The following is a 25653-nucleotide window of genomic DNA, read 5'->3' on the forward strand; positions in this document are numbered from 1 at the left end:
CAGGAGAATTTTTCACTAGTTGAGTGCTTTGCTTGGAGGCATGCGATGAAATTTGTCTCTTTCACGGTACGGTTTTTATATTAGTGAAACTTTTACTCGTATAAGTTTAGACGAACACAGCTTTGCGAGCGATTTTGTAAATATTTTCAAAGTTCACCGCTGCGAGGCTGGATGGAATTTCAATTTTAAGGCGTAGTGATAAAATGTTTGAGACAAATTGTTCGAGGTGAAATTCATAATGATGACGTTTTATAAAAAATATATCAGTAACAAATATTAAAAAGAAAAAATATTTTTAATTTGTAGCTAAAAAATAAATAGTTTTTTATTTTATAACGTCTCTGATCTCATAACGATTTTATGATAATCATACGAGAACCTTCATCTTACGTCAACGTGAAGCTGCGCACGGAATCTCTACAATTAAACAAGATGCAACGAAAAATCACAACAATTTGTCTATTTACAAAACTGATTTAAAAATACCTATATTACCTATACAGACAAATTGAGACAAGTATTTATTACGTTGTGAAAAAGACATCGATACCATGTTAGTGGAGATCGTGTTTCGCGCGGTCACATTGAAGCCGCAACTGCGTTCCCCAGTCGCGTCGGTACGCCTGTTCCTGTTACAAATCAACTCACTTGGGAAGCAATCTTTCTTTTTTATCGTCTTATAAATAGATATGCGAATATTTTATGGAACACGGCGCTATCGATTCGGAACGTTTATGTATAGGATTTACGTGGGTTAAAATGTGAATCTGGGTTTTTAAAGTGACTTATGTGCACGTAATTCATAGCTCTGTATATTATGTGTTACATTGCAAATTATGATTGTAGATACGAATTTATTTTATAGTACTTATTATATTTATTAAAGGCTTACTATATGTTTGATGCCAAAACAAGCAAGTGAGCATGTATGTTCGCGAATGCTCATATAGACTAACTATTCGGGAATGGCCTTTTATAAAAATCTATAACTGTTCAATTTCTTATCTTTCTATAAAGCTATAAATTTTTGTATGGAAAACTGATCCGCCAAAAATAACATTACAAAGGTCCTATAAAAATTGTGGTACCTATTCACTTCAGCATCGAAAGTGTTTTACTTTGATTATTGATATCATTTTAGGTCACATCCTTACATCAGGAAATATTTAATTTGATACAATTTTTTTTATTCAATAGCCATACAAATAAAAAGTACGTATGTTTTATTATAATATAAATATATATACTTAATCATATAGATTTTGTTAAGTACTTACTCAATATAAAATTATTATAATTACAATACATTATCAATGTGTTTTGCTTTTATCTGGTGGTACGTTACATTGGTGTAAAATTATATTCAAACGTTAATCTCATTTATTATTTTATTGAACATTGTAAGAGACTACGTAATTCGTAAAATATTCCGTTCGGAGAACCCCGAACGTTTAATATAGCGGATAAAATACGCCCTAACGTACCTCAGTATTCCCCCGTTGTTCATATCGGCATGTTATTCAGATTATACACGAATATTTCAATGCTTTCTACTAAATTACAGCTCACGAAACTCTTTTACTTAATGTCGTACGTTGGCTGAAGCGTGCTTCCAACATTGCATGTACAAATCGAAAGAGATGGCGGAAGTATAGCATACATGATATAATTTCAACATAAAAAGATCGATATTAAATAACTACCCGTTCAATAAATAATATTGCTCCTAAAATTCTATGTAACTAGAAAAACGTGCAAACAAAGTTGGAGAAGTAGCAAACTATAAGCCCGAGAATATATAACATTTTTTGTTGTTGAAACCGCCATTTAAGATTTGCATACCGTTATTATAGAGGAAAAATTGCTACACATTAGACCGGCTCCGTCTTAAATTGTTATAGAGTGGATTTCCCTGAGCAAATATACCCGTTTCATTATTCTAAACAAAGAATACATTTACCAAGGGAAAACAAAACAATTGTATTAATTTAAAGCGACTGCGGTTGCTGCACAGCATGATCGAATTATTCATGTCGACTTTTTCTCTTATTACGTTACGTTGCGATGTTATAGATTTAAGTGAAACCTTTCGGGCAAACAGACCAATTAGGGCGAGCTTTTCAAACTGTTATGTCGAGGGAAAAAAGTATGGTAAACGTTAACTGTCAGCATTTCGGACGAACACAGTGTCCTTTAATTAGATCGTGCTTGGTATAACCGGCTTATTCCAGCTTAGCCACTGCCCGTGAATGCGACCGGCCACTGCAAAAATGATGAACTAATTGGCTTAGAACAGAGCGTTACGCATTTCATATCCAATATACGTTTAATGGTGCTCCTAACAGGCGATTCGGATTATACTGTGGTATTCGTTTTGTTATCGGATTTGAAGCGTATGAAAACAGATACTCGATTCACTGTGCTATCAAATGTTAAATGCGATTGAGGTTTAACTTAAAATGAATATTTGATTTAACCTTTATCAGAATTTCATTCCATACTTTCCGTAACAATAAACAATGTACTGTATTTTTAAATCAAGAAGATTGGGAAACCCAGTGAATGAACCAGTAAATATTTTTCCATAGAGATGTTAAATGTTTGAAGGTGCGGCTTAAAATCCTCACACGGAAATAACGAAATTCGACGAAGTGTGCCTAACCGTGGGTCGGGCTCGGAAACATAACAACACTTTAATTTGTGTTTCAAAACTCTTACTAGTTTACTTAATAATGTGCTCGTTATATTAACAAACCGACAGATTAGTGTGGGGCTGTTAAACTCAAACATGCATTCGTGTTGAATCTTCAATATGTGCTCATTTTACGGTGAAACTTTCTCGCACTTTAGCACAGGAAATGTTCAGAAAATGGCTACCATATTTGTTTCTTTAAACTGTGCTTTAGTTACAAGTTTGTCTTTAAGATGTTTTCTTTATATGGTAGAATGAACCTGGGAAATTTGTTATATTATATGGAAATTTTAAAAAGATATTAATAAGTTAAATCCTGTTAGGACAATAAAAAATATCTATAAAGCTGATTCTATAAAAAAGTTTATAAATCATGTTAATTATAAAGCAGATTTACTGTATAAAAATATTACACATATATTCACAACGATAAAACCGTAGCCTTTACATATGAACAGTTACAAAAATGTAAAGCAAGATTACACGCTCATACAGTAGAGCTCCGAGTCTTAGAAATAATTTACACTTACGTAGACATGGACAAAGGTTTCTCAGAGGCAAGGAAACATGCAGTAAAGGAAAGTAGTCTTCCACGGAATGTCATTGTTGCATGCATGTTGTCTCAAACTTCGGACGGTAGTGTCCCACTTAAGTCCTTTGACTCGTTTTTTAAATATTCTGCTATATTAAATGTTAAATTGCTTCAGTTTTATATGTCTTTTTAAAAGTGGAAGAATAAAGCTATATGTAAATATGACAAAAATTTAATACATAGGTACAACCACATCTTGTAAAAATGAAAAATAAATCATAATTCTCATCTAGGTACGAAAAATACTAACGATAATACTCAATTCATTTTGCATTGCTATCTGCTAGTGACCAATAGCAATGAAGCGAATAAAGCTTTAATAATAAGGTAAACTCAATACTCATATAAAGGTATTGTGATCTATTCACCTCGCGCCACTGAATTACCAATAATAATGGCTTTATGACCTTATTATCGGTATCCACTCGCTCTCGCATTAATTTGCCCGATCTACCAGCACTATGATTATAAAATTATATTGATGAAAATAATAAAATTCCGATTGTTATATTCGAACATAACTATGGCAGCTTTTTTTGAGTACCTACTTAGGTATATTGATTTTGCGTGATGTTATAATTGAAAATCTATAGTTTTATACGACGCATAGAAAATTAGGTCTTAAAATAAAGATATAATCTTATATAATCTAATATAATCTTAAAATAAAGATATAATCTTTATTTTTACTAATAGGAGTAAAAGATTATTTAACAATATACAGAAACGAAATATGTTGTTTCCATAGAAATCTAAATAACAAGACACATAGAAGGGCTATAATGTCATAATTCGTATGAAAACCGCTGTCGCCAAAATCAACACATTCAAACCGAAAGCTAAACAGTACACACAAGTAAGCTATGCCTTTTATTGGACAGCTTGATTTTAGTGAAAACTAACTTATCTATTAAATTAAGCTTTTGAATATGTATCCTAACGCACGACTTTACGGTTTATTTTAGAATAACATCCCTAAGTATATGAGACTTTTTGCTCCAATACGAACAAACGTGATAATAAGAATGGTCGACTGTGTCATTCATTGTTATTTCGATTACTATGGTGACACTCGTAATACTTGTAAATATTCTATAATTTTAAGGAAAAACGGCATTATTTCAAAAAAAAAATATTTTCCGATGAAATATTATTCCTTTATAAGTATAATTACAACTTGTGGAAGAATTTCCGCAATGGGAATTGCTGAAACACACCATGTATACACTCATAGGTCTCCAGAGCAACTGAACAGTGACGAATGCACTGGTGATGTGCAAATAACCTGAGTGGCGACAAGGTCACGCACGCTTACGACTTCTAGTGTCTTGTTATTTAGATTTCTATGGTTGTTTCCTATTAAAGTATAAAAAGACTTTGCTAATAAACTTCCTTACGTAAAAAACATGTCCTAAAAGCAATATACGCGACCTCAATTCTTTCACAGTGGAATCGTGAATAATGGTTGTTAGAAGTTCCGAACAGTGTGTTTTACCTGAATTTTATTACATATGACTTATCTTAGGCCGTTAAGGTTGGACTTTATATATTGTCTAGATAGTGGACAAAATATTAACAGTGCTCATTGCGGTTTTGTTTTTAAAGTTCATACAGCAGAAAAATTTTGTTTAATATAACTAGTAATTACGTAGTCTTAAAGTATGCGGATTACTGAAGTAATTACAGATTCTACAGTTTTTATTAAACATGAAAGCATAATCTCTACGTCCCTTATTTCTAGTGAAAACGTATTATGTACATGAGTTTGATAGTCTTTGTGGTTCAAATAGCAAGCGTGTGTGGCTGACACGCTAGCGGTAGAGCCAGGGCGGCGCCCTGCTTTTAAATCTTTAATTACGTACTTTTTAAATTCCACGAATTTATGAAAGGAATTACTAAAAATATTTTTGTAATTTGGCTGATATATTTTACGTTTAGAATGCAAACGTAATGAAAAGTATGTGATTGATTACTATACTACTAACTTTGACAGTCCTTAAAGTTTATATTTTTTGATATTACTAATCGTTTTACCTCCTTTAAGCTTAGGTTATTTAATTTAATATGTGAAACACAAATATACAATGTTATTACAGTAACTAATAGACAATATCAGAATACAGCACGAACAATAATTTCAAGCCATTACTTACGCGTCGCATGACTTCTACCCGCTAATAATTCATAGGACCGTCCAGTAATAGCCTTTACATGTCCCGTGTAACTTCAAATGTAGTTAGCCGTTAACAAACTATATTCAGTAAACCATCAATTTATATATCACATACAACGTATACGTTACGGTTTTAACGATCACAAATAGTACGTATTCGCGTAGTTAAATACGCCGTAAAATCAAATTGTAACACGTTTTATGATTATGGCCAAATTAAACATGTACTGATGACGTTTAATTATCGCCTTGGAGACATTCTACGAATATATAGTTGATTTGAGTTAGAATAATGTTTAGGATATTATTTTTTTAAACCTTGTTCCTATTCACAATACAGACAGTGTATAAAGAAATTTAGCTTTATGATAACTACACTGATAAGTATATGTAGTTATCGATTTTTATACGCGTTTATGCTCAATTAATTTAATAAATATATTACGGTAATTTAACTCAGCTCTAACTCATCTCAGGATATGAGTTATATTTAGTTATACGAATTCTTGTCGCTTCTATACGGGACGCGTTTAACTTCATTAGGCATTTCTCCGCGCTGAACATTCTCGTTTAAGTCCAATCTAAGTTGCGATGCCTCTACATGTAAATAAATTATTATCACAGGCGGCACGAGCCGTCTTACTGGCTTACAAATTCTATTGAATACGCTATTAACAATAGTTGCTTGTACTTGTCGGTTTCTCGTACGTAGACAAGTATTGCTTGTGTATTGATGTCAAACTGAGCTTTACCTAGGTGGTTAAATATCATTTCTATGGGAACGAAATCTTACTTAATATATCAAAATTCTATGAAATGGAAAGAAAGAAAATTTATAACATTTTTTTTTATAAAAATACGACGGGTCAACAGCAACTTTCACACTTTATCAAATTTTACCATAAAAAGTTAAATTTTCACCGAGTTAAATAAAACTCAACGCTCATTTGCAAATACAATTATTTTCTTTTCATGAAGCGGGGACAATGAAAAAATAAACACATAGAAAAACAAGTGTGAGCAGTGAATGTTAAATAAAAGATAGGGCGGTATCAGTGGACACAGGGTTGCCAGAAGTTACTAAGCCAGCGTCGCTGAATAATTAACACGCTAATGGCGAGATCGCAAATAAAGTCAAAATTATTGCACTACAACTTCGTCCGCGTTCTAAACATTCTTAACATATCTGTACTTAATTATGTTCCGTTTGAAAGTTGTTGCACAGTTAGTTGCGTTTAAGCTTTTATTATTCGTATAGTGATAAGTTGTTTTTTCTGTTTATAAAACTGTAACGTGACGTAAATAATAACTAATAAAACAAACTCTAAGTAGCAACATGAGATTCAACTTTGTTTAATCATTTAATTCAAGATATTACTATTATTCATAATAATATTGTTAGTTCACCCATTATCACTCTGGCGAATCCTAGACAGCTAAATGCTACAACTTTAACAAGATTTTTACTATAGCTGTTGCAATAACATACTTAAAATTTTGCAGCCAGCGGTCAAAGCTGATATGAGGCGTCCATCGGTCGGTAATGGCCCAAGTTGTGCTAAGCCTCGAGACGTGTGAGGCATGCGTCCCTCCCGTCTTATTACATACGTGATTCTTATATTATATTGAAAGTCTTCGCGTATCGAAAGATCCAAAGTAGGATTAATATTGGCGCTTCTTAACGATTTCAGCGCGAACTTTACTCGTGATAAGTGTCTTACTAAGCTGTGGAGTAGAATTATCAGTCTAATGGAATAATCTCTTATAAACAGACTGCCAATTTGTCTTTTATCTCGACATCTTCGCTTGATAACTTACAATTTTACTAATTATTTATTTTGGGAACTTTTAAAAGCTTTTTCAATTATGAAAATATAAATTAATGAGATTATAAAACTACTCTTAATTAAAATTGAGACGTAGTGTCTAGTGAACTCTTAAATAGCTAATTTTAATTATAACAGAAAAAGGAAACAATAAACTAATGTAACAGAAAGAAAGGCAGTCACGATACATAAATGTCTCGAATCATAGGCACGTTTTGACCACTTGGCAGGCAGATAGCGTGAACGAATGGATATAAAATATCCGACGATTTATCAAGTGAGAATCGAACATTTATAAAGTATTTTCGATAGTGTCCTGCGGGCATGTCCGGATTGTAAAAGAATCCGGTCGCGTTTAGACCGGACGTCGATTTCCGACACTGTGTGGACCAATATCGTTTCGGTTTAGCGGATTACAAACGAGGGCATGTTTCTTTATATTTCGCTTAAGTTTTTAATTTTTACATTTTAGCCGTAAGTATAAAATGTAAAAATGTAAATAAGGTATATTTATTACTTAGGGTATATTTTACGGTTTAGTTTATATGTATGATTGATAAGATATACTTAGTTAATTTTTTTTAAGTTTTTGTGAATGTTGAAAGGTCAAATTATTGTATACTTAATGTAATCAAACATATAAATTATATCCATATTCTTACTTAGATTGCAATTTAAATAATGGAGCATATTAAGTTCAGTTGATTATTTTTTATCGACTTTACACTAGAAATAGAGTAAAGTAGATATCTCATTAGAATACACGAATTACATATTGGTATTATCGCACGATAATAATAAACTTACCTTCCTGTAGAATACCCGAAATAATGTTTAAATAAGTAGTGTACGAAATATTATTTATACGATCTGGATGACATACCTGAAACAAAGGAAAGATAAAATTAATTTTAAAAATAATTTAAATAGCTTCACAAATATTTCACCCGAACAAATTAAAAATAATAAAGACAAATTGCTTGACCCGATTAATTTTCACATTCATATATCAAGCGCGCTTAGCGAAAAATAACATAAATATACCTGAAATGTAATATTATCTGCGCAAATTTGGCACGCAATTACTCAAATTTAATGGTAAATGTAATACTTTTACCGTTGGCGTTCGTTAAGAAATTAGAACGGTATAGCGTGGATTATTTCATTATAACAACATCCCAAAAATTAAGGTTAACTTATATGAAGGTACATATCAAGTGCAGGTTTATGAAATTATTTTGAAAGCTCGCATTGAAACGAAATTTAATATTTTTAATACCAGGAAAGACCAGGAATTGAAGGTAAATAAATTAGTTTAATCTGTTTAGCGGTTTAAGGGCATTATTTTATTAATTTCCTTACTAGCTATTGATAATGTATGTATGTTTAAAATGTAATAACTACTTATTAGTTATAATGGAATTTTCTAATTTTATTCAAATATTGCAAACAAGAAGATGTAATATTCGACTCCGCCTACATAGCATATAGATATATTTGTTCATATGTAAAACCATTAAAGGTTTTATGACTGTAATCATATCTCTACCGCGTTCCGATACTACTCTTTTTTACATTTAGGTTGATTTAAGTATGTCAATTCGATATAACGCTCTTATCTATATGCGCGAAATGTATGAAAAACTTCGCGATTTTAACTGTGAAACGTACATGTGCGTACGTTTGTAGCAATTCCATATACATACATATTATATTAATCCTATTGCATACTAGTAAAGAGTTGCGTTTTTTTTACAAATTATGTTTTATAATTTTAAAGAGATATTTGATTACTATTTCAAATAAATTATAATGGATCGTCTTTATTTAGTTACATAATATTATAATTATTCGATATTTAACAAATCGACATTTGGTTCGCTTGGTAAGAGACGGTCTACCGTCTAGAAGGGAGTTCATGATTGTTTCTCGTTTTTAATGATTATCTTTTGGATGATGATTATTACTATTAGAGTTTCGTATTTTGATGAACGTTACTTTATAAAGCGAGGCGTATTGAAAAAATAGCTTATTACTTGACTTTAAAAGAGCGAGCTTTGAAAAGACAATACAATCTGCGCTTCCAGAGGTGCATCTTTTAAAGAAATTCTTCGGCGAAAGTTCTAAAAACGTTATTCTTAAAGAAATATCTTACCGGGAACTGGCCGTTAATAGTAGCATGGTCTGAATGCGTAAAAAGTCGCCTTTGCATTACCCGCAGCGTAGCTTTTCACGCGAACCGAAATATTCCAAGCGTGTATTACAATTTACATAAACTCCGACGTCATTCGAGACGTATTAAGGAAATGTTATTTTATACTTTGATATGCAGTTGCAGTCAAGTTTTGTGTATAGAATAAGGCGCTATTCTTCACTTTCTGAATGAAACATGAAGCGTCCGTTATTCGCGCTATATCATTTTATTTATAATATATTAAATTGATGGACTTTTGAGCTTTATTCTGCAGAAACCCTCACAAAAGATTGCTTAGGTATATGTTTGCGAATATGGTTCTATACAGTGTAAATGTGGGGCTATATTAAATTATTATACATTTTTGAAGATCTCCTTTGACATCAAACAAACCAAAGGCTTTGAGTCCGGTAATACGATAGTTTCTTTGACATGATAACGAACGTCGCTCACCATTGAATATATAATATTGTATTGATGCAAGTTATCTACATTCGAGATGATATGCATGGTACGTAGATATTTCGTAATAAAAATGTTAATATTATTTAAGTGAGAATATAAATGATATTCCAACCACGTTTTCAGTCGCTAACCACGGCGCACCTCTAAAAGAGATAAAAACTTTTAATTGGAATTTTTAGTAGATTAAAACAATTATAACAGACGAGGTCGGTAAGAGAGTCGCTCAAGAATAATGTGTAGTACCGTCCCGGTGTACAGAGTATTTCATTAGGATATTTTTGTTCTTAAGAAATTCATAATTCATATTTTTATTTTTGGTAAAAACCACATCTTTGTACCTGTACTTTGTGCTGGAAATGTACTGGTATCAGTCGAAATATTGTTTTTAAAGTTTCAGGATTCTTCTTGCTTGTCATATAATTATTTATTATACTTTGAAATTTCTTTGATCTTTGACTATTGAAATTTTTATACATTAATTTACTTTACTTATTTAATTTAATTACAATTAACCACAACATACACAACAGATTGACAGCCGAAATATAGGCGTATTGATATTGCTGTACTATATTATAACTGCTAAACAAATCACCCACAATGAAACGTAATTTTTAAGTGCACGAGGTGCTATATAATTTATTTTAACTGAATAAAAATCATACATCATTATAAATCTTCGAAGACATTTCAGATATTGCGAAATTTATTATATGTCATTTCGTATCGTTCACAACGGTTATGCTTCAAACGCGTGAGTGGAAAGAGTTAAAAGGAGAACGGAATTTAAAGGTCCCATCTTAATCCCTAACCAAATATGAAAGGGAAATAGGCGCATTAGCCGTGCCAGTCATCAGCAGAATGAATCATTACTTGAAGAGTCCGCCAGTGGCTCGTGTCAAAGAGCTGAGCTCAAAGGTCCTCATGCCCTCCCCCCCGCGGTGTGCCGCGTTCCTCCTCCCCCGCGCATGCCCGCCAGCAAGGGCTGATTGAAGGGCCACTCTAAAACCTCGACCAACCGCTCGTTCGCTTACATTCAAGGGTCGTATCTGGATTATAGGGCGCCAAAGCCTGCACCTTCATCAGATATGTATAAACGTGTTTGCAGTTCAGCAATTCAAACCCCGAAATTGTTGCTCGACTCTAATTTCGTTCCATTGAATGCGAAATATACATTTTTGCAACAAAAATGGTTCAATATACCTCGAATGGGCCAAAGGTTGGGATAATTTTTTCAATGTGCAAAAATTCAATTACTTTTGTTGCATTATGAAATCAGTTTATATAGGTCTTACATTAAGGATTTCCCTATCGTCCCATACAATATTCGTGTCTTAAGGCGATGTCACGTGTAAGTTATTATAAGAGAGGTGCGTCGGGGGAAATGAATGTCGAGTAGGTCGACCCGTTGTCATTCATATTAGCTGCGACTGCTTAAATTTGTAATCACACAGTGGCAATCTACATTTCATCGTGTTAAATCTAAATACACACGATATAGCGACTGTCTCGGTTTTAGGGACTAAATTTAATGTGTTTAATAGTTCTTTAAGTATAAATGTTTAATATTTGAAAGAAAAATGCCGTCTTATCGATTATGGTGTTAATCGTGATGAATTCAATTCATTATTTTACGAGTGTCACATATTTCAATGAAATTAAATGTGACTCGTTTTGTATATATTTCCTTTATAGCTATAAAACAGCGATTTTGAAGCATCGTCGATCATCGATCGCCTCTGCCATTCGCAACATCTTTGTGGAACTATAAAAGTTCAAAAGTACCTACATTGTATAGCCTGAAATCCGTACGACAAATAATAGGCAGCGCTGTTACGAAATCCGCATTGTTTCAAAGAGGACAGCGCAATGCGCATACATTATGTACACACTTAAAAATCAAGGAGCATAAAAGCTTTGGGGAGCGAGTACGCCTTAATAACGCTCACGAGCAACGAAGTCCGTCGTAACACAAAATGATTACACACATAAAGAACCTTATCTCTTTACACTCCGCGATGGCATAAACCGGTAACAGTCGGAAATAACTGTTCCACAACCGCTTGAATGTTTACGCGAATTTTACGCACCAATCTCGCCGCTGTCGCTCGCTAGAAATTGAAAACGGAATTATGATGAAATAAAAAAGCAGTGAAATGCCCTCAATCTTACGCCGGCGCACCGATGGATGAGGTTTAAAACTAACAATAAAGCACGATATCAATAGCAAATTGAAGCCCTAGATGCTTCCGAGTATGTCCCAAATTCGATTTCTAATTAACGAACACATGACGGTCTGATGACAAAGCTCGATCTGTACAGGTCGCCCGCGTAATTGTTGATTTTGTCCCTTTGCAAACAATCTAGATACGATGATGATGAAGCTTCCTATTGAAATCGATCGAATACCTTCTGTTTTGTACACTATTCGTAGTTGCTGAAAACAACTAGTCAGTATGTTGCAGGGGTAATTACTTTTTCAACAAAAAATATATCATAGACTGGTAAACTATATTATGATGACAAATTGATGATAAATAATTATCGAGTTGAAATTTACCATCTATGAATGAATGAATCTACCTTGCTTTACCACCGAATTTCTTATTTACTTGATGCCATAGCAAAAACTGTATGATAATATGATAATACACAACATCAAAGTAATTGAAAAGGAGAACAACGTAAGATAAGAACTCCTATTATTTTCCCTGCAAGAAAAATAATTTACACGGAAAAATAATTTCATTTCTCAAATCCTTACTACAACGTAAAGTGTGCTTTTGAAATTTTATAAATTAAAATTCTGAATAGTCAACAATAAAATATAAGTGCATAGAATATTTTACCGTAGAGAATCCATACTAATAATATTATAAATGCGAAAGTAATTCTGTCTCTCTGTCTGTCTCTCTTACTCAATCACACCTTAACTACTGAACCAATTTGCATGAAATTTGGTATAGAGATATTTTGATACCCGAGAAAGGACATAGGCTACTTTTTGGCCCCGGGACATAGGATAGGTTTTATCCCGGAAATCCCACGGGAACGGGAACTATGCGGGTTTTTCTTTGACTGCGCGGGCGAAGCTGCGGGCGGAAAGCTAGTTTTTAATAAATAGATATCATCGTAGAGTGTCTACCACCGCACCGACGTAGAGTCGCGTAGCATTAAAAAAGAACTATGCAATCCACAGTGACAGTGTTGTAATCTTTAGATCTGATTCGTTCATTTTGTAATAATAAAAAAAAATAATACAATATTCATACTGTGATTTTATGGAGTGCTGAGAGTCGATTACAATGACCTTGCATAATAAGGCAGCGGCGCCGGCACGACTCGTAGGTCGCTAGCGAACAAAACTGTGAAAGCGAATTCTAAGAGACTCTATAAGGTTCGTTTAGGGTTCATTCTTAAGTTGTAGGAAATTTCATGCTACGTCTGAGTCTAGTGGAGCGTGGTGCATGAGAAAACTTTTCACCTCGCTATGTCGCAATTCAAAGTATTCGAGAAATTTAATTTGTTGCAATTCAAACTTTCGTGATTATGAATTTTTGAATGTTGTAAAGAAATTAATCTTTATGTGAAATGATAAAATGTTGAATCAATTATTTGGAGTAATAAATAGCTTTAAGAGTTGAGTCGCTTGAGTTTCAACGTTTTATTCACTTTTTAACTTAAATGCTTTATAGGACTAATGTTTAAAAAGAAACGTCGTGTAATGGAAAATTAATGTCGTTCATATATTTGCTGTAATGGAATATTCGTTAAAACAACTGTCGCACGAATTGATTGATGAATTTGGTCTCATATCGCTCTCTATTATTGAGGCAATTAAATATTTATATTTCATCGGAACAATATATTTAATAAAGCGCAGTTAATTGATTCAGGATAATACGTGAAGTGGCACAGCGATCCGATAACCACATCAATGTAAATGCGTTTTTAATTACCACGACTTCAATGTGAGCGTAATTTGAATCAGAAGTCAGAGCTTAATGATTCATCCGAGTATTTAAATAGAACAATTAAAAGCGGTCAAGCGTTCATTGTGTAAACATTTTTACGTCCGCTGCTGTTGCCGTGAGCTGTAAATTTGCATTTCACAGTCTTCCATTATGGTGTAGGAGCTGGTAACACTTAACGTAAAGAGCTTGGGATTATTACGGTTAAAATATATCTTGATGCATTGCAAATGTGTGTTGTATATAATGTATTTGTTGATAGTTTTTAAGAGTAAATGAAATTCTTGTGCCACACATATACATCAGATTACAGATATCAATAAACTGTCGTAGATCATCTACAAACTCCTGCGCAAAATGTTAAATGAGTACGCCAATAGATTTTCTAAGATACGATGGCATTTGTAACATTTGCATTAATATAATCTTTTACTTATCTTAGATGTATTATAAAGTAATTCATATTTCCTGAAACGACAGCGTACTTTTAAGACTAAATCAAAATTTCTTAGAATATGTAGAGCAATTTCCTTATTTCAATAGATATTATAAAATCCATTCAACGGTGAATTATGATAATGGAAAGACTTTTTTACTGCAACTCATTGCACTTGATATGATTTATACCTCCAGACTGTTTGCGTAAATAATTTTTAAATGTATTTTCAATAGCCAGAGATCTTTTTGTAAACTTGTCTTCTTTCAGGATTTATGTTAAGTAAATTTCTGAAAGAATATAAAGCTTTCTATAAAACATTGAATAAAATAATTCTTCATGTTTATTTAAGATTAACCTAAAACTAATTTAGTCAGATTGTTTCACAAATGATATTGGCGTTGCGTTGTGAGCAAATTTTTGTTGGGAAACTAAAATTTAAGTTTCTATACCTAACACGATAACATGTTTGTCATAGAAAAACCGATGTTCATTTTAAATTTGTATTCGAATGTTTGATTTTGATTGTTGTTGGTTGAAGCATTTTTTAGTCATGTTTTTCGTTTTTTTTAGTTAGGAATAAAAAATATTTAAATTGTAATCACAATCAGTTCTATGTGCTATATGAAAGTAAGCCCGTAAGTAAAACATGTCAATAAAGAGCAGTTGACTTCAGAGTTCAGTAACAATAGCAGAGGTTAAAATATTGGAAAGGCTTACATCGTAGGCAAACATTTTGATTGGTCTCTGCATGCAGCAGTTCGCTTCAAATATGAAATCGAATTTTAGACGATATAGGTATCCGTGTGAGTAGCAGCTTCTAGGTTCGCTTTATCCTTTATTCCAGGATTTTTATTTAATACATTGTGAATGTTCCAGACTTGTCTTATTATTACAATGTATGGGGTTGTAAATAAATACTAGATCTTTAAACAGTATGAACGCATTAATATGGTATATATATATACTGGTAATTTTTTTATGACTCAATATTGGGCCAGTTAAATTATTGGGATATAATTTGACTTCTTGTATAGTAAGCAGCCCAGGAAATTTTCTAAAACCCAAGCATTTCTCAATCGATATCATTATATTGACTATTATGAAGTTCTCTGGTCAAACGGGGCAACATATATCTTCCCTTTTTATTACACGCTTTATATTAGCTTCACCTGTATGTTTGTAACCGACTTCTTTGGGCGCGATTTTGACCCACTTTAAACGGCCAGATTTCGTTCAAACTTTGTAGATTTATTGAGGACCGATGACAATACACTAATTTGATAAAATTTTCTATTTTTTAGTTCGGTTTTCTATAAAAAGCGTGTTTTTTAGTTTTTTTAAACTATGTATTATTATTCGTCCCTAATCTTCTTATCGTGTTATCGGATACTTTAACAAATCTTAAACGGACGTTTTGAGAAATTATGTATTCCTGTTTGAATTTTATTCTTTTCCTTATCTCTTATAAAAGGTATTCATTGTAATTTATATAAATTTGTAACTGTATCTTGTATTATAGCACATTAAACTACATTAGGCTATCGAGTATATTACTGATTTTGTTTTTTCAGAATAGCCTTTATCCTCTTAAGTCTACGGGATTACCGATGAATCTAATCCAATTTAAAAGTGACTAAGTTCTGTAATCATTTTTAACTAATGTCTGGTTACGAGTATATCAGTGGAATATTAAACTACAATCCCCTGTGGTCCAAATTAATGATGATTAGTGTAATGAAAAATATTTTATAATGGAAATTTAAAATGTCTGTTAATAATAATATATCAATCTGTACTTATTCAAAATATGCAATTATTTACACGACAATAAACGGATTGTAATGTGTTGAGAGGGCTAAGATAATATACCTACTATATCCATATAACAAGAACTTGTAACTTTCTCTTAAAATTCCCAAAATGAACTGAGAAATGTTTCCTGCCTACCGTTTAAACGTTAACAATGAGAAAAGACATAACAATATTCTTAAAGCAAGGTTAATTCAATTAGAAACGGCGAAGTAAATCTTCTCGTAAATATGGAAGTGTCAAAATTTGTAATTAAATAAAATAGGCGAAAGCTTTCTCTTTAATTATAGCAGCTGCTTTCTTTCCTTATCGCAATTTTATTACAATGACAATACGCAAGAGCTCGCCTATTAAATTATTTGTGTGAGATAACCGGAGGGCGGCAGCGGCTTAAGGCGAATTATTTATACTGTACAAAAAACCTTTTCCGCTAAATGGCCTCTTATAGTTATTTACTTATGAGTCTAAGGGATAATAAATCATAATGCTGTAAGCATACTGATGAGCGCGCTTGTACCTAATTCATACGCCTCATACTTGAGCTTAAGTACCCTTTGACAGCATCTTAATACGCGTACTATCCATGAGAATGTTGAATATGTTCTTTTTATACGTAGTATTTTTAATCTACCATATGCTTTCACAAGCAACGGTTAAACAGCGTTAAGAAATCCCTTTAAAAACTATTTTCCTGACCATTGATCTGAAATAAATCTTTTAATCCACCTGATGAAAAACAGAAGCGTATTAAGACAATGCACATCTGATGTGCCATTAAATCGTCCGATTTTGTTCGCAGGAGTGGGTTCGGGTAAATTAAGCAAATTAAGAGCTGTAGTGTGAGGGAGCAATTACATTGCGATTGGCCCAACAAGCGACTAGCTATCTAGACCGTATCCAGTCGTATCATTTTATCATAGATTTTCGCATTTACTCATATATAAGAATTAAGACATTCCTAATGTATCGCAAAATATGTTTTGAAGATTTCTTTGCAAAGTTTGACCAACTTCCTGACATTTATAATTTGTATTAGGAAGACATCAAAACTTTATTGAACATAAAGTTACCACGCGCAAAAGTAAATAAAATATAGAAAACATATTAACCCAGAATTAAAAATATCAATACCCATAAAAATATATCAGTCGCCGCTCATTACGGATATCGTAAACCTGTTGAAAAACGAAAATGAACTGAAACCGCATGTAAAAGGAAAAGCAACGAAATGACACGTTATCAAATAAAACAGCTGTAATGCAGGCGCGTGGGCGGGCGGTACGGCCGAGCCTATCGACTCGCCAACGCGCGTGCACTCACTCACCTCAAGGTCACCCACCAGCGCCGCCGGACCGACCGAGCCCTACACTCGGGCCCATAGCCCACCTTCAAATCTTATTAGTTACATGCTACCAAAAGTGAGTGGATACTTCCGAAATTTTCCCGGGAGAGGGCGTCGGCGCCCAAACCATCCCTGAGAAAACTGACGGACGTCACTGCTCCTCGACGCCTTTTATAGCGAGAGGAGGGGCGGGGCGGGGCCGCGAGTTGCGCCGTCGATTCGCGACTCGATAAATAAATTAATTAAAAGTGCAAGTGAGTGATCGCCGCGTGCAGTCCCGTGAAGTCGTCTAGAGCTTCCCTTTAATTGGAGTTTCAGGTTCGCCGGACGTAAGCCTGCATTTAATGGCTATATGAAAATATGCTTAATTGACTTTCAGCTTGCGATCTCCGTTCATGTATACTTATAAACAACGCCACGCTGAAATCTGTGAAATGGATTGAGATTTGATGGTCTCTAGACGTTAGCCGTCTCAAAGGGAGTCAATTAGTGAGAGCGGCAATTGCACCTTTGGCACAATGATACTGTAACGAATTTACAGTTGTAGGAGGGTCAATCTCCTTCGGAAGCACGGCTCCATTAATAAGCTTTCAAGGCTATTAGAAAATAACAATAATTAATTATTATGTCTAACGTCAATCAAGTTAAGAAATAATGTTATTCAATGTCGAGAGCAGCTGATATTTAAATTCATTTCAACTTAATAAGGCATAAAGTTAGAAGTACTAAATCATGTTACGCATAAAGTTTTAATTTATTTTGTATTATTATCGATTTTGAAAAAAACAAATCTAATAAAATAGGAATATAACGATTTTGTATTTTTTTATGATACACTAACTAATTACATGTAATGCCCCAAAAATATCTTTTACCTAATTGGGACGGAACAAATAACAATTAATGAAATAAGTTATTTTAGTGATAAGATAGAGTTAGAATGTCTCAGGATACATTATAATATCTTCATATACGGAACTGCTATAAATAATTGGAAAAATAGTGTTTTAGGTCACATAAGAGATAAATCTAATAAAGTTCTAAGAAACACTATATTGAAGCTGGGTTCTACGGTTGCTTTGACGTTTAAATTAAAGAATCTCGCGAGATATCGTTATCTACAGGAATTGCACTTATCACGCTTATTTCTTGTGACTTCTGCGAAGTGCATTACACGTAGTAGTCGAGTTTCAACTCGCGTCTTATAAAACACATACACATTTAGATCGCTCTTATGTGGAATATATTCGGATATGTTCAAATAGCTGTACAATATTTCATAAGCTATTTAAGGCGATTTTATTTTTCTAAGCTTTTCAAAAAAAATTGTGCTTAACATTATTGAAAATCAAATCGATTTATGTGTTTTTGTATACGTTCTCTGATCATGTTATTTGACAAAAAAATTGGGCCGGGCCGTACACAATATATTTAAAAAAAAAGGCCGACAGGTCGCATAAAACTTAAGTAACAACGGTCACCCATAAGCATTTACTTAGGTCACGTGTCGCCCAACCCCATAGGGTTTGCAATGTGAAAATAATAGGGAAAATAAAACTCTTTGACAAACAACTTTTCTTTTACCTTGAGTAAGTTAATTAAAATTCAGAAAACAGGCCATTGAAATGTAGTCATTTCGAAATACAGTTACCTACTGAAGCTGTATAACAAATTTTCATGATGAAACAATAGGTCGAAAATGATTTAAAATTTGATAAATTTATCTTAGCAGAAGTTACAATTATTTGTAACGTTCTTAAGCAAAAATATTCAAAATAAATTTACTCTATATGACATCCACGAGCGCTATAAGTTAATCATGCAGATGCAATCCGATGCATTGATTCAGAAATGAATAGCAATTTAATACATATTGTTTTAGTAGCCTAGTAGGTCATGTGTATAATTGTATTATTGTGTAAGTACTAATTTGTAGAATAGATAGCTGATAAGTAACCCAATAAGACTTATAGAAATTGGGTAGAGACAATTTTGAGGAATCAAAGCTCATGTATATTGCATATTATATTACATTTTAATTTAGTATATATGTTACGGCTAAAGGTAGGTGAGAACATAAACTTAAGATTAGCCGGCTAAACTTAGGTTTATTTTCGACGAGGTGTTAATGTTAGTTTGTTCTATCTTTAGCCGGCTAAACTTAAGTGTAACCGCAGGCCCGTGGCTAAAAATGTCGGGGTGGGTAGATTTGGTTACTATAATACATGTAAGGAACAGGGCGAGTGTTTTCTGGCACTTCGCCGGCTGCTGCCGCAGCACGCTCGCTGCGCTCGCTCGGCTCGTGCGGGTCTTAAGAGTTCTAACCTAACCTAACCTAGCCACCAGCTTTCTGCCCTGAGTCGGGGTGGGTAGATTTGGTTACTATAATACATGTAAGGAACAGGGCGAGTGTTTTCTGGCACTGTGCGGGCCCCTCAAGCCCTCCACCGGCCCGGCGCTAACCAAATCTACCCACCCCGACATTTTTAGCCACGGGCCTGCGGTTACACTTAAGTTTAGCCGGCTAAAGATAGAACAAACTAACATTAACACCTCGTCGAAAATAAACCTAAGTTTAGCCGGCTAATCTTAAGTTTATGTTCTCACCTACCTTTAGCCGTAACATATACATGTAACTGGTTTATACCAGTGTACTGACCCTCCGCATGCTTGAATGAAGCAAGCTATCTTTGTGTAAATTTATTCATTGAGTTTGCAACATATGTTTTTGTATATGCACGAATATGTTATAAGGAACTTTAATTTTCTGTATAAAATGAAATGAATTGTATTAGGTATGTTATTATCTTTTGTAATGTGTACTTTACGCTCCTTAATGTGTCATTTTGATATGTTTTCAGTTCGAATAATGGTTTAGAAAAAATATAGCTATGCGATTTTTTATGCTTCTGAAATTGTACCGCAAAAGGCAATAAAACAAAGAAGTGTTTCCCTACGTTAATGTCATGACAGTATTTTGATAATTTACACGATTTCACAAATCTATAATTCTCATTATTATGTTGTTGTGTTCACATGAAAAGGATGAGAAAGCGGTTTAATTTAGTTAGACCAACAAATTATGATTCATATACAGAAACACTACTATTGCTACACGTGCAAAAGTTTATGCCATACCACAGAACACTTAATTGTAGCTGTCAGCTGTGGCCATACTAAGAATTGAATTTAAATTCAAATCTTAGTATGGCCACAGCTATTTGTCTAATCAAGGTACAAAGTATGAACAAAAAGCAAATCGATACCAACTTATACTTCGATTGTTAAAAATTGGTACATTTCTCATTCAAATTCAGAGTTGGTGCCGTTATAATATTTTATATTTTGTAACGACGATGAATACATACAAAATTGTATTTTATTTACACTTTTATCGAGACAGTCCTAATAGGGTTTCGCACTAATCAGACAATCAATACGTTGATATATGAAACGTATGGGGCGGCCGTTGAACTCTTGAAGTGTGGTCATGTAGTATCCACTATTACGATAATATAGTGAGACAGTTTATTCCTTGAAAATGCGATGGATTATTTATAACTTACCGTATATTATTTTTTACCATTTTTATAAATTATTCAGGGTATATCTTATCTTAATATATACATATATAAATCTCGTGTCACAATGTTTGTCCTCAATGGACTCCTAAACCACTTAACCAATTATAATAAAATTCGCACACCATGTGCAGTTCGATCCAACTTGAGAGATAGGATAGTATAAACATGTAGGTACCACGGGCGAAGCCTGGGCGGACCGCTAGTCAATTATAAAGAAAATAATTATTTGGAATAGAGCAAAATTAAATCCTTGAGGAAAAAAAAATCCTTGAGGGAGGCCTTTGTCCAGCAGTGGACGTCGCACGGCTGAAACGAACGAACGAAAATTAAAAATAGAAAATTTTCAAAAAAATATGTTCGGAATAGCAAAATATAAGGGTTTACATATAATAAGATGAGTATATAGAGTTAATTATTCATTGAGTAAAAACCAAAAAAGTGCCGCCCGAACAGGGACTTGAACCCTGGACCCTTGGATTAAAAGTCCAATGCTCTACCGACTGAGCTATCCGGGCTCATGTATGATGTGTCGAAATTAACAATGAGAATCGCATTGGTACTTACGACTAGGGTTGTAACGGAGGCCTACTTAGCGGAGGCGGAGGCGGATGCGGAGGTGAAGAGGTTCGCCTCCGCGGATGCGGAGGTTAACGGAGGCGGAGGCGGAGGTGAAATTTGTTGGGAAAATATAAATAAATTTATGATTAATAGAATCAGCAACATTTATTTATAGTATACAGGGTGTCCCACTAATGGTATACTAAGCGCGAAGGGATTTGTAGTTTTGCATACACTGATCACGTAAAAAATACTTAAACAGCAAAATTACGACAAAAATTTTTTGCTTAATTTTTCCTTAAAATCCAAGTTTTTCTCTAGCTTCGCGCAACCGGCATATACCTACCGCTTCGCTAATGTGAGCATTTTGTCTATGAAAACATAATCTTAAACGATAACTCACGTGTGGGTGGAAAAGTTGAGCAGGTTGCTTGTTAGGGGTATACACATAGAGTTTTGAGAATTCGTCTATTTGTCAAAAAAATTCGTCTGGAATTTTATAAGTATTTTTTACGTACTCAGCGTATGTAAAACTATAACCTCCTTGGGTATACCGTTGCTGGGACATCGTGTATATAATGTGTACAATTATACATACATGTTCATGATTCATCTTAGCAATCAAAATTGACAAGAGGCAAATTATATTTTACGAACAAAAGCTTTGCGGCTTTTTCGCCTTCTAAGCGGTTTCTCAAGGGTTCGTAAATTAAACCAGCAGCACTAAATAACTGTCAGATAGTTCGCTTGGCACTGAACTTGGTGGCGCCGATAAGTAAATGCGAACTATGGGAGCAAAAACTTTATATTTAATGTTATATGATTCACACTCCCACCACCCGCTTGGCCGTGTTCCCGCGGCTTAAGCAAACTCTCGACCATTTCACTTGAAAACACGCAGCCGAGCGGCCTAGCGTCGCTCCTTGCGCGTTGTTTTTGATCATAAATGAACTTCCGATATGACTCCGCATAAATTTTGCGGAGGCGGATGCGGAGGCGGAGGTTAAATTGTTTGCGGAAGTTCCGCAGTAACGGAGGCGGAGGCGGAGTTCCGTTACAACCCTACTTACGACGTTACGTTTGTAAGTTCCATTAATTGAAATGACGATCCGAAGTTTCAACAATATACATAGTTATTTAAAAAATGGCTGATTAGTTTCCAACAAATATAATTTATGACTTTTTATCTCATTGCGACATATTTAATTGTAAAACATAATATACCTATTAATTATTATTAATACATTGTATGTATATTTTAATTACACCTCGTCGTTATGTATTACATTGTAATCAAATACAAAAGATGTAACCTATTGTTGGATCTAAGATTGTTGCAAGATTTTAAGCCGTGCAGCCACTTAACGCACAGTTAACTTTTACGATTTCTTTTTAAAGGGAACGTTAAGTTTTAAGTTACATTATATTATGGAATTCTCATACTTACCGATAGTTTTCTTCATTTTCTATTTATGATAAAGTCAAATCAATCAAAACAAATCCTCTATTCATTTAAAATGTCTTTTTCCTAGCCTCAGGATAAGAATTCTTTGCAACTTAAGTAATATTAAGTCTACGGGGATATAAATTCAGCAGATACATTATCTTAGAAATAATTATTGTATGTACAGAGTACAGACATATAGATATGGGTGGAAAATACTAGATAATATTTATTATTTAAGCACTAAGCAGAACGTGACGATCTTATTAAACAAAAATTAAAACCGTTGAAATCTATTTTGTGTATAAAAATAATTAATAGTTTAATAGGCTACTTTTGGATGGGATCTAAGTATTATAGGAAATTCTGTAATGTGCGAAACATCACCGATAACAAGTCCATCACAATATAAGTATGCAAATTGAACACACTATAGTCGAATATAACTATAAGACGTATTTGTCTGTCCTTGTAATGATGGTTTCCACGCGCACGCCATCGCGTGGGGGCGCAAAGAGCGATGTACTGTGGAATGGGTATTGAAATGTCAACCCAATTCCTAAGCCTTGGGGTAGCGGGTAGCGTGTATTAAAATGTCCTAACAGCTTATAACTTTTACGTGAAAATGTCCGAGTGAATTTAATAGGGATTAGGGAGTCCATTTTTTACAAAAGCTAGTTTGAATTATATCCGATGTATTCTATATACGTAGGTACATAATCACGTGTCATATGTAACGGATTGTTATGAACACTTAAATTAAATCATATCTTTTGACAAAACAATATACTTTTATAAGATTTGTGATATGGGAACAACCGACGAATTTGCATATTTACATATTGCATAGTGTTGCTCTACAAAATATAATGAAAATATATTCTATCCTACTTATACCATGTTAATAACACAGTTATGTATATGTAAACCAATTGTTAAAACTTCAATACCATTTCACGTGTGTTAATAATTCGAATCTCCATAATATTATTTCTCCATACTGGATTCGCGTGGCGATGACAGCGCCGCGCACGGCGGGAGACGAAACGGGCCCGTCACTAAGTTGTCACTGACATCGTGAAAACAATACCGTTATAATATCAGTTACTATTGTGTCCGATGTTCCCGACACAAAGCTTGTTTACATTTCATAACGCGCAGTGTGGCGAATAATTACACTAATACGATAATAATGATTATTTTTCATTTTGTTGAGTTTGATGCTTTTATTTTATTGCTTTACGTGAAAGAATGTTTTTTTTTAATAAAAATATTTAGGAGTTCAATTAAGAAAGACATTAAAGATACTCAAAATAATAACATAATTTAGTTGATATGATATTTGGAAACTGTAAGCTTTATAGTTCAGTAGTTATAAAATTCCTTAAATTTTATATGAAAAGTAATAATTAAAAGCTATAATAATAAAGACGGCATTCACTGTTGAGTACTATGGACTGAAAGCTTTCTATTGAGCAGAACAAATGCAAGAGCGTAACTGAACAAACAAAAAAGCAAGAAAATAATACTCGCTGACACGCTTTTCCGGCGCCGCATTCTCATAAACTGACCACGAGATGGCGCTGTTCGTTTTATTGTTCGTTTGCACAACAAGCTGTAATGGAAGACTACAATATTGACAGACCATTAATTCGACAGGAAATTGTGCTGAAGTTGCGATTTGTGCAGGTGATTCCGAACTTTTCAAATAAGCCGCACGTTCTGCAGTTTTCACTTTAAACAACTAACCAACGAATTCAGTATTCCAATATCAAGGAAAATAAGGATGGAAAACTGAATGTTCGAGTTACTTTTCCTGCATGTGGAAAGCTAATTCAGCTGGGTACATAGTGTTGTTAAAAAAATATTGCTATCGTTACTTGTTATTTGTTTCTACAAAATATTAAAAAGACACCCAACTGCCCACTACCCACGCTTTGTAGTACCTACTAGGGTGGACATATTCTTTTAATTAAGCCACGCGGAAAGCGTCGTAACTTTTACGAGGTCCGTGATTTAACTATTATTTGTCATCAATTTTATGAGGCCCTGAAGCAAATACTGGACAGAAGGAAATAAAATAAGACCATTCACGGAGCTGTTCGTTCTAATATAATAGGATTTTAATGCTTATTACGCGATATTTCATTTTATGTGAGAAGAAGAATTATTGTGTTGTTCCGTTAAATATCTGATTATTTCAATTAACGAACAAAAAAAAAACAAATTATTGTTCCTATTTTAAATAAAATAAATGTTGAGAAAATAAGCTAATATAACGAATCATATTTACTTAGTTACACATCAATTAATAATACTTCATAAACTTCGCAGTAAATGTAGTTAACATTTGAAATTGAAATTGAATGAAATCAATATAATATAGAATGTTTTAAAGTTAAACCTTGTGTAAAAAGTGCTACACTAACGCCATCGTGTGCGCTCAAATATAAAGTATGTATAGCATAAGCGCCATCTATGTTTTTTTACGCTCAAACCAAAATATAGTCTAGATGGCGCTTTTACAGTTTGTCCATTTTAATCGAAATTCGGACAGTAAACAA

General features: G+C 33.6%; 1 protein-coding gene and 1 non-coding gene across 4 annotated transcripts in view; both read right to left on the reverse strand.

The window, feature by feature from the left end:
• The window catches only part of LOC149903492 (matrix metalloproteinase-2-like), a 120498-nt gene that overhangs the window by 49998 nt on the left and 44847 nt on the right, over positions 1-25653 (reverse strand). The window lies entirely within an intron of this gene.
• TRNAK-UUU (transfer RNA lysine (anticodon UUU)) lies at positions 21530-21602 on the reverse strand. The gene has a single exon. It is a non-coding gene; the product is annotated as a tRNA-Lys (tRNA).

This window comes from Colias eurytheme, chromosome 13 (assembly GCF_061535395.1).
Source record: "Colias eurytheme isolate Ceu_HAF_F1 chromosome 13, ilColEury1 Martin Lab GWU primary, whole genome shotgun sequence".
Classification (NCBI taxonomy): Eukaryota; Metazoa; Arthropoda; class Insecta; order Lepidoptera; family Pieridae; genus Colias; species Colias eurytheme.